We start from the raw sequence: 11,192 nt of genomic DNA, 5'->3' as shown, positions 1-11,192 counted from the left end.
AGCTTCCAAATCATCCAATTGTCTTAGTTGACCACTGGGTGGAGCTAAATTCTACACGTGATTAAACTGAATTATGACGCTGGTATTTTACATTGTTTAACTTGTTAGATTATAATCCGAATTAAAACTTGTCAATTGTTAGATATTATTATTAGTAGTAATAGTAGTTATGATTTTGTCCAAAAATATTACATTGGTCCCTTCTCATCCTTTGCACTTGTCATCGGCCGTCTCTCTGGGTTGGGGGGAGTCACGTGGTTGCACTGAGCCCAGCGGCATCCGTTTTGACTCGAGTTTTCCAACGAGGACCGTTTCCCTCTTCCAAAAGTGTATTTGTTGCAGTCCGAAGCGAACGCGGGGCCTTGGCGGCCTAAAGCGAGCGGGCGCGCGGCTGATAAAAGAGGAGGATCAATAATTCATCTTTGATAATAAAGCGATCAGCGGGCCTCGTTATGCGACGATGAGGAGGCCCAACAACGGCGGCGTCTACCTGGACCGCCGCGCTCGCCTTTGATGCGGTTTGATGAAATATTGATGCCTTTTTTTGCAATCCCCGGGGAGCCGGTCGGGCTCCCGCCTCCCGTGTTTCATGAGCGTTTGTTTTCAGCCGGTCTTATTGGTCCTAATGGGCACACTGAGGATGACCACGTCAATCAAAAAAAAAGTTTTAAATTTCTTCTTTTTCGCCTTCACCATTGTTATTTTCGTCGAAACCGCGACAAGTTTCTGCTTCCATGTCAAAGAATCATGGGAAACGGAGTCCTAGTGTTTTTGTTTTCCGCCGTTAAAATGCGCAACAAGTCGATGACGACGCTGCTTTCAATTGGCTTTGATGACCAAATAGCTTTCGTACTCGAAGACCTTAACCCAAACTGCGGTTCGGGGGCCATTTGCGGCCCACCGTCCACATTTTAGCGGCCCGCGGCAGACAAGAAAATGACATTTTGGCATCTAAAAAAGTTAGAAACGTGGAAAAAAAATCAATTTGTCTCATCATCTTGAAAGCCTAGACTTAGCAGTTTATTATTATGTATATACTGTATGTATTTATATCTATATTTGTTATTATCTTTATTTATATATATATATATATATATATATATATATATATATTTCGACTCTTTTCTATGAAGTTTAGCAAACAGCAACTTTGCCTTAATTCTTCCACATATTAGTTAAGAAAACGCTAGTCGAAAGCCCCAAACGGGCGCTTCACTTTTGCTCTCTAAAAGCCCAAATTGGGTTTGACTGTGAGTTTCGCACACCATCATCAGCACGTAATCCCATTTCACAAAGTTTGAAGGGACTTTGCATCAAAGTGACCCACATTGAGACAAAAAGGACGGGGGGCGGGAAAAAAAAATCCGAATATTGATAAGCGCCTGGAGTGCTTTTTGTGTTGAAGTCAGAAGAGCAAAAACGGGCGCAATCGGAGGAGCCCAGGGAGGATTTATCGCCTCCCGATAGACGGCGGCCGTAATGAGTGGCGCGGCGAGCGGCTACTTTTGGCAAGCGAGCCGAGGAGGCCGGCGGCGGCAGATAGTCTGGGAAAGGCCCTTTGCCGTCCGACGCCATTAGATAATGCTATTGCTACCACACAAGTCTTGTTTCATGAGAGCCTTTTAATCCCGCCTGATAAGGAAGCCGTCGTTTGGCGTCGGCGTGAAAAGTCCCCCCGCGGGCTGGCAAATTGCAAAATTTGCCTGCCCGCGACAAATTGCTTACATTTTGCCCCTTCGCCATTTTGCAAGAATCCCCAAAATACGGCTGATTATTTATACCCTACTTTCCGCACCGTAAGGTGCACCTAAAAGTCTTGAATTTTTTCCAAAGCTGGCAGTGCGCCTTGTAACTCGCTGCGCCTCATACAGTGCGTTTTCATTTTCGGGGTACGAAAAACCAAAAACGTAATCACCGTGTAAATTCTTCCATTTTCACCTCTGCATTTCAGTTATGGATGCATTTTTTACAATGAAAAATTTGACAACACCCATATGCTATATATGCTCCAATTTTTCAAATAGGCCATTCGTTAAGGTGCAGAAAATGCGGCAATAAAGTTGGACTGACTACGTAGCTTCTATCCTATGCGCCCTATAACGCGCTGCACAAAGTAGACCGTTCATTGAAGGTGCGCCTTATCACGTCGAAAAAATACAGTAAATATAATTATAAATCTGTAATAATTTAAAAAAATATTAACAAAAATCAATATAATTTGTAGCTGGTGGTGGCCCCCCCAGCTAGTGGCACAAATCAGTGCTTCTTAATGAATTAATGATTGTGATTTAGACAAAAAATGTTGAGAGCAATTCAAAAAGTTTATACCTCCCACACAGACTTTGATGATGAGAGTGCCATCTGGTGCTGCGGATGTGCAATTACACTTGAATGAAATTACTCTTAATTTGAAAAAACAAAACAAAAACAAGCAAAACTTCCCGCAGCTCGCGTGGACAAATTGCTAGGACGCTAGCAAAAATCCAATTTTAGCACGGGCAACAAGTTTGTGGTCGCGGTGGGCTCTGCTGCGTTTCCTTCCAGCTTTTCGCTTTGTCCGATGGAGCGCGGACCCGTCAAGAAACATCGATTTTACTCCCGCGGTGAAGACGGGGCGCTGTTGCACAATAAGCAGAAAATATTGTGCGCGTCTCGCTTTTCAATCAGCCGGACGGCGCGCTGACAGTTTCAACAGCGATCGCGGCGCCGCGCAACTAGCGTGTCACATCCAAAGCGCATTCTAGACTTGCTCTCTTCAAACAAACTGTATCATAAGAAATGGTAAATATAAAATATGGTCATGAAATAAATATTCATATATATTGTAAAAAAAGACATATATTGTCCCTAGTAATTGAATTATTTTATTTAATATGCAATAATTTAATGGTATAACATATCCTGTATCATGTATAAAAAATAATTAATATAAACTATGATTTATAATGGAGAAATGTCATGAAATATTGTGAATAAATAAAAAGACCACTGTTGATCATAAGTATATACGTGTCATAAAATATTGTAGATATAAAATTGTGACAAAATCTTGAAAAAATACTATCAATATTACTAACAGTATACAAAAGAGGAAAAAGTGAAATATACATAAGTTTTATGATTTACTGTTTAGAAATATAATAAAACAATGTAATTTAAAAAAAAATCATGTACTATGGGGACTGTTACAAATAGAAACAAGTATATAATAATAAAATATTGTAAATGCAAAATCTTATACTCAAACAAATCAATCAATATATATTGTTGAACATTTTTAAAAACATCAAGATAACTAATTTGACGCTGCACAAACTAGGGGAAACTAAAAATAAAACCTAGATGCGTTTAATGCCTTATAATTTAGAAACATAACAGGAATGAAAAAGAAAAGAATCCATGTACTTTCGGGACGGTTATAAAAAGTGACATTCACTGGGAAAATATATTTGTTTTTCGATGCCTTTGAGACAAAATGCCGATCCTGATTATTTAGCGGCCGTTGGCTCGGGAGGATGCGCGCGCGCGCGCGCGTGGCTTCCCCTGGCGTAGGTTCGCAGCGACCGCTCCTTAATTGGGGTGAGATGCCGGGCTCAAAAGGGGAGGGGGGCGCGGGAGGGGACCCCCCCGAACCTCCCTTCCTTTCTGGTTCTCCCGGCAAAGGGCTCCGGCGAGCGCCAAGACGCTTTTGATGTGCGCTTTGGCCGGCCGCCTCCGACTCGGGAACGCGAGCGAGAGCCAGTCGCCCGCGGGCGCCGCCGCAATCCCCGAGATCCCGGCCCCTCTTTGATGGAATACTTTGGGGAAGCCCGCTCCCCTTGCCCCGTGCGCGCCCCCCACAACAGGCGCCTAACGAGGGCTCCGCGCGATGGCGATGAGCGGCCGGGGGCGGGACCGCGCCGCTTCCCGTCGTCGTGGCGACCTCCGCGCTCCTTTCGTCCCCGTCGCGCACGCTAATTCCACAAACGTGACTTTTGCGCGCACGTGCGAGTGCGAGCGGGACCGGGCCCGAAGGCGCTCGGCTTTGTTCGCGCCCACAACGGCGCAAGCTACCAATTTAAAAAAAAAAAAAAGCTGGGGCGTTTTGGGGAAAATACCAACACTTGGTCCAACACGCCTCTGCCAGTCACAGAAAAAAAATATATGTGTGTATAAACTAGTCATTATAAAAAATAGGAAATGATATCTCAAAGAAGTTGTATTTTCCTTTTTTGTAGACTTTAGATTTTTTTATTGTATTTATTGTAATAATAAATGTAATAGCAATGAAAATGAATAGTAATATTGATGACAAACAAATAAAACAAATAATATAAACTCCCCCCCCCCCACCAGACTCAAACACACACACACACACGTACGGAAATCCCAGTTGATTTTTGCTGGCAGCTCCCCATTGATTAGCGCGGCACGCAAAGCGGCCCATTTGGCAGTCTATTGATCAGTCATGTACATTGATCAGGCCGACCTAAAGATCCTCGGCGGCCCACCGGACGCTCTTTGGGGCTCCAATGTTTCCCCCTCAAATTGCTCCCTCATATTCATGGCGGCGCATAATTGAGCTTCTAGGTAAAAAAAGGCCTCTGAATGACTTATTCTTTATTATTTTTAATCCGTGACACTGAAAGATGATGAGGATTTGTTTCATCAGTTTACTATTGCATTTTTTTAGGGTCGTACTTTGACAACCACGAGGCTCCCTCTAGTGGTATGCAAAAGAATCACATTTCAAATGCACTTTTCTTGGATTTAACCGATTGTATTTCTTGTTTTAAAATGTAATCAGATATTTAGGCATCATTTCACTACACTTTTAAGTGCAGTCATTATTTAAAATGCTCACATTCAAAACAATTACGGTATTTAAAGGATAAAGCAACGATAATACGTTTTATGCGGTAAAATATTGCGTTTCAAGGACTGTGAATTAAGCAACCAAATCCACTTTTTTCCACATCGCAGCCATTTTGTCGCCTGAAAATGACATCACAGTTGCGCATGCCTGAGGTAACGACAAATCACGGCTCACCTGTTTCTCTGTGAGGTCATGTGATTTTCCTAAGCTGAGCTGTGATTGGTTGTTAAGCCTTTCGTAACGTAATGTCATTTTTAGGCGACAGCGAGTGACAAAATGGCCGCCCCCTGAGATGAGGAAAAAGTAGTAGTAAGATATGCTCTTAACTTGTAGCCAAAAGTTTTAGAACGACCACATTCAAACACATGCATGACGTGGAACTTTCAAAATGATGATTTATGCGAAAGTACTCACTTCAGTCTTGTTTCACTGAGCAAAAAAAAAAAAAAGTTATGTCAAGTGAGTGGAAGCAGAAGGGGGGTGGAAGAGTGGGGTACAAAAAAAAGTGGGAGGAGGTGGAAGGCGGTGTGGAGTTTGAAGGAGGGAGGAGTCAAGCGGGGGGAAGGAGCAGCTGGAGTTCCACACTTCGTCCTTTTTCTCCAAAGGGAAAAAAAAACGCGCACCAAGCGCAAGAACGCTAGTGTGACGGGCGCACTCTTCTTTCTTTTTTGAGGGTGTCCAAGCACACACTTTTCGTGGCGGCCTTGCACTGGACACTCATTTGTCCGACGGCCCTTGAAGACGGCAAAGGCGCCCAAAGAAGAAGACACGAAAGAAGAAGAAGAGAAGAAGGAGGAGGAGGAGGAGGACCAACTCTGGCCGCGCCGTTTGGGAGTTGCAGCGTGGAAAAGGGGAGAAAAAAAAGAAGAAAGAGAAGAGGAAAAAGAAGAAGAAGAAGAGGTCCCGGGCTTCTCCAGAGGCGCATCTGCACCCCACCTGACGAGGAAGGAACCCCCAAAAAGTTCCCCAGCAACACATTCGAGTAAGTCTTCACGATTCACTTTTGCATTTTTTTCCCTTTTTCTTTCTTTCGTTTTCTTTTTAAAAATTCGTTATGAAGTTTCCCGAGAAGGAGACTTGAGAGCAAAGTTAGTCCACGCTCTAAAAGCACAAAACAAGACACGTTGAATTAATTCGTGTCGTGGGCTCGAAAATGCTGAGGAGCAACTACAACTTTTTGGACGCTCACTGGGACAAACGTGCGTGAGTGCGTGCGCGCGCGTGCGAGCGTGAGTGTGTGTGTGTGTGCGTGCGCGCGCGTGCGTGCCGTGTGGGTGCTGCATGTGATCATATTTCACTTTACGTGTGTGTGTGTGTGTGTGTGTGTGTGTGTGTTTAACTTTTTGAAACCGTTAACAAGAAGACACACATACTCACGGACACTCATAACTTTTTAAACAATACAAATAATTCTAATTACTAGTATGTGTGTGTGTCGTGGTGCATCTGGCCTATAGAAATTTTATCAGAAGACACAAAAACACGCGCACAGTGTATTGCCTACACGAAACTTTCTTTTATTTTTGTTATGATGATTATTATTAGTAGTAATAGTTGGGCAAAGTTAAGCTCTCAAACAAGGCATTTGAGTCGCTATGTGTGTATTTGTTTTGTACTTTACACACATAAATTATCTCATACACTTTGTATCATTATTAACAGTGCGATATTATTAGTAATATTATAGTTATTATTAATAGTAATAGTAGGGCAAAATGTCCGCAAGTGTGTCCTGTTTTCTCACACACTCACACATGTATCTCCTACTATTATTATTGTTAGAAATATTCATATTTTTACTGTAGGACTACTGAGAGAAATGTGCAGGTTTGCTTTAATTTTTTGTGCGTGTGTGTGTGTGTGTGTGTGTGTGTATGATGTTTAAGACACAATCAGACACATATTGTACTTGCGTCAAGCAGTATCTCATTTATTATAATGTTTTAAAAATGTAGCAATTAATGTGTATATGCTTTGATTGTGTGTATGATGTAAATTGTGAATTGACGCTTTTGCCAATTTCAAAATGATTTTTGCCACTTAATAGTCTTTAAAAATATCAGTCCAGCAAAAATTTTTTTTTAGAAAAGTGCCCATATATTGTATAACGTAAGGTCACCTCGTAAAATTTCTTTGCATTCTTGTGCATAAAATTGCACATTTGTCAATTCCCAAACAATGAATGTGGAACGACAAGCCGTTGCATGACTGACTCACATGTGCGTTTGTGCACAAGGGGACAAGTTTATGTTCTTTCTTTTTTTTTTTTTTTTAATGGGGGTGTCCACATGAAACGTGTTCACATGTGGAGATATTTTGTTTGAAAGTGGCGGCCAGCTGCTCCGCATTTGATGTGCTGGCCGGCGCCTCCACTTTTTCTCGCGCGAGAGTCGACGGCAACACGTCGCTCTCGGCTTTTTTCACACCTGGCTCCTAAAAAAATACAAATATAACTTTTAGGACAGGATTATTTGCCCTGCAAGTTATTCTTTTCTGCTTTTCCCTTAAAATCATCTGATATGATTTAATTGTCTCAAGTATTTGATCTACAATTTATGCTGTAAAATAGAAATCAAACAAGTTTTATTTAGAGTGAAAATGATGGACGGAATTGCGTTTTTTCTTAAATCTTTATTTTTTCGATGCAGCGAGTGGAGCTGACACATTTTAAAGTTGAGGGAATGACAACACATATTAGAATTTATCCTCTCGTCAATATACAATATGCATATTTTTTGTTAGTGTTCTTTTTTATATACATATTTATTTATTTTTATTACTGACTGAGTTATTAACATACCCTGTGTAAATGAAGCCATTCCTGATTTTATAAAATATTAGAAAGGATGTAAAATCAGCAGCACAAGAAAATCAAAACCAAAAAAACATAAAGTGACCATTGTATGGTTATGAATGAAAAATTGAAGAGATTTTCTCTACCAGTCAATTTTGTTTTCATGTATGTGATAAAATTGTGATGATGAAAATGCAAAATAATGCAATGTAACTCACGAGATAAATGTTGAATTGAGCTATTTCCTTTAAGGGCAGGAGTCAAGGAGACTGATGTCAAACAGGTGCAAAAAAAAACAAAAAACACCTGGTGTCATTGATGAATGCTTCGGCGGTGAAGATGTGAATCTCTACTTCCACAATTGCCCCCCCCCGCCCCCCCCCTCGGAAGCCCAACGCGGACATCGTCCCAATATTCCCGATAGCGTTTATCTCACCTTAAAAAGTCCAAATTATGCAGAGTTTGTGCCCCCCCTCCCACCCCCCAACCCCCACCCCCTTGTGCCCCGCTGCCCCTGCAGAATGGAGGCTGTCATGTTAATGCGAGGAGGTGACATTCTATTAGCTTCTTGAGCTATGGCCTCTCCTCACACACACTTACACACGCTTACACACCTACACACACGCACGCACACACACAAGAGGCCCTAATGAGCCCTGTTGTGGTGCTAATGCTGGCGTTATGTGAAGGAAGTTGACTTTCCTCTTGAGATAATTGCGTTTGTTGTTTGTCATAATGATTTAATAAGTGCTCGTCCATTTGTCGCCAGACCAAATGGCGTTCCACAGGTGGAAACGGATCATGTGGCGGGACCGTAAGACTTAAAAAAGGAAAGGTTTTGCCCCCTCCGCACACTTCAGAGACAATAAAAATCATTAAGGCACATTTAAAAGCATTCCTTAGTGGCTGTCCTCACGTTCTCGCGGTGGCAAAAAAAAAGAGACTATCATATAATGTCACCCCCCCCCCCCCAAAAAAAAAAAAAAAAAGAAGCTCAGCGTGTTCCAAACAGCACAGTTGGCACTCCCAGTCTACGTTTGCAAGAGAATGAAATGGTATACGTTGAGCCAGTACTTGAAAAAACAGCACTCATTTTTTCCTGTGTCCTAAAGTAAGATATGTGTGGGATGTGGGCCTTTAAGGGGTGTGGCCTTGCAACTTACATCAAGTGTTGATTTGTCCCTTGTCAGTGTCTTTTTTCATTCTAAGCTTAATAGCAAAATAGCTCAACTCATTTAAACGTACTCATTATAGCATGAAAAAAAAATACAGACATGATGCTAAAAATGAACTTTTTTTTTTTTTTTTATCAGCCAGGCACAAGATGAGTCAATGCCACTGGAATCTTGTTCATTGAATTTTGAAATGTTTATTTTTTTTCTTGTTTCGCTGAATGTGACTTGTTTTCCGCAGCTTTCATCAAATGCATCATCAATGCTGTGCTAAAACCAGTGCGATTCTCTTTTCAAGTTGAGAGCAAATTAATTGGAACATGAAGAAATCTTTTGCGAAATGTTGTTTTTGTTTCACTCACAAAAGGTTGTAAGCCTTCATTTTGTTTTATACGGACGCGCGTTCTCATCAGTGACACAATTTTCCACCAATACTTTGCTCCGGTTATGGAGCTGAAAAAAAAAAATCTATCGGGGGGGGGGGGGGGGGGGGGTACATCATAGAAAAAAGCTTGAGAAGCACGGGCTTGGAATGCTAAGTTAGGCCAGCGGTTGGTCACGCTAGCACACTTCCTCCCGCTTTGATTTGTCGGCAAAAGAAGATGAGAGGATGTCGGGGGGTGAAAAGTGCCCCCTAAAAAACCGTGCGAGTCGGGGGGTTGGCGAAGGAGGGCTCCTCCTTGGCCCGCTAATCCCCCGGACCGGCCGTCCCTTCAGGGCATGCCTCAGATCTGCCTCCGTGCGGACCGGCCCCGCTCCGACGGCACATTTAATATGCTATGTGTTCCCCCCCCCCCCCCACCTCCTCCAAACATCATTGTCCCAAAGCGCCCCCCGCCCCTCCTCCCCGCTTCAAGGAGCTGCTAAAGGTACCTTTGAGGCGATGTCTTTGGATAAGGCATACGCGCGCTCTGTAATTTCGGATACGTCGGCCTGCGTGACCTTTGACCTCCAGAGCGGCACTTAGAAAAGACGCTGACCTCCGCCAAGGCTCGGAACAAACTTCTCTCGGATCCTAGGTGCTCAGAAAAAAAAGTTGCATTGGAAAAGATCTGGAAAAGATGGTTTGGGGTGATTATCGTGCTGTGTGGGGTGGATTTTTGGGGGGGGGGGGCACCGGCGTCTCCAAGCAGAAAGTTTGTTTGAGTAGCTTACGTGGTCGTCTTTTCTCACATAGTTGAGGAGATGCGGAACAGCGGTCCCGTCCGTAAAAGCGCCCTTCTAACTGCCACGGTGTGAAGTGTGGCGACAAGAGGTGAAGTGTTTGACTTCCGTGCCCCGGGGGGGGGGGGGCATTTGTCGAGTGCCCTGAATGCAACACGGGGGTCACAGTTGTTTTTGCACATGTGGCCTTGTGTCATTCTTGACGGGAAGCGCCCGCGAGGGAAGGGGTGGGGCACTGATATGTTTGAGTATGCCTTTAAGGGGTGGAGCCTTGCGTGACATCAGAAGCTCTATTTGGTTAGTCTGTGTATTGTCATTTTGTTTTCTGTTTTCCTAAATCAGGGGTGTCAGCAATTTTTTTGTTGGGGCCATGTCCTACCAGTTTTGCTTTTATTAAAAACATATGTCGGATTTTTTTTTTTTTCCCTCATATCTTCCTGAGAGCCCGCCTATTCATTTGGGTTTGCTGTTTTGTCCTTTTGGCCTCAGCAAGGACCACAAAATTATTTGACTAATTTATTTAATATGATATCAGTCAAGGAAGCAATTACATATTGTATATATTTTCAAGTTCATTTGATAAACTGCGGGCCGGGGAAAAATGTATGGCGGGCCGTAGTTTGGACGCGGCTGTGCTCAGACTTTCGTCAACATATTTGAAAGTTGACGATTTTCTTCACATTCTTGGACCAGCAAGATTCGCCAAGTTGATGGCGGTTGGGAAAAACTTATTGAGTTTAAACGGGGATTGGAGTTTGACCCTTTGACCCCAAGTTCCACTGAAAAACAAATCCCAAAACGTTTCTGATGTCTCTCAGTATCGCCAACGTTATCATGCGTGACAGGCCAAAAGTTTTCAGCAAAAAGTTTCTTCCCTAAAAATTACAGCATGATATTTAAATATTATTTGCTATTATGGGATAATATTAGAAACAACCAAAGTTAAACACAACTGAACTTGAGCAATGATATTTTTTTTCAGCTACCACCAACGGTGCTGGTAGCACACTTGAACAAAGACGCCCCTAAACTTTTGAATTGAGGGCCCGAATGCTTTGCAGTGGTTTTCTTTGATTTTGGAACGAGGGGCCCGTCGTCGTCCGCGTTGGGGGGGGGCAAGACCTGAAAGGATCCCCCGGCAGCTCCGCTATTTCCCCGCTGTCGGTTTCCGCACAGGTCGGAGGGTGTTGGTCTCGTATCTCGTGAA

At 43.0% G+C, this 11,192-nt stretch overlaps 1 protein-coding gene across 2 annotated transcripts in view; it reads left to right on the top strand.

Annotated features, from left to right (window-relative positions):
• The first annotated feature begins 5,412 nt into the window (after positions 1–5,412).
• The window catches only part of gli3 (GLI family zinc finger 3), an 83,483-nt gene continuing 77,703 nt past the window's right edge, over positions 5,413–11,192 (top strand). For both annotated transcript variants that reach the window (XM_088402141.1, XM_088402139.1), the window contains exon 1: positions 5,413–5,837. The gene's annotated coding sequence lies outside the window, so the exon portion shown is untranslated. The remainder of the gene's footprint in view (positions 5,838–11,192) is intronic.

The sequence above is a fragment of the Hippichthys cyanospilos genome, chromosome 19 (assembly GCF_059441005.1).
Source record: "Hippichthys cyanospilos isolate Australia breed blue-spotted pipefish chromosome 19, RoL_Hcya_1.0, whole genome shotgun sequence".
NCBI lineage: Eukaryota > Metazoa > Chordata > Actinopteri > Syngnathiformes > Syngnathidae > Hippichthys > Hippichthys cyanospilos.
This window is presented reverse-complemented; position numbering and strand designations above follow the sequence as displayed.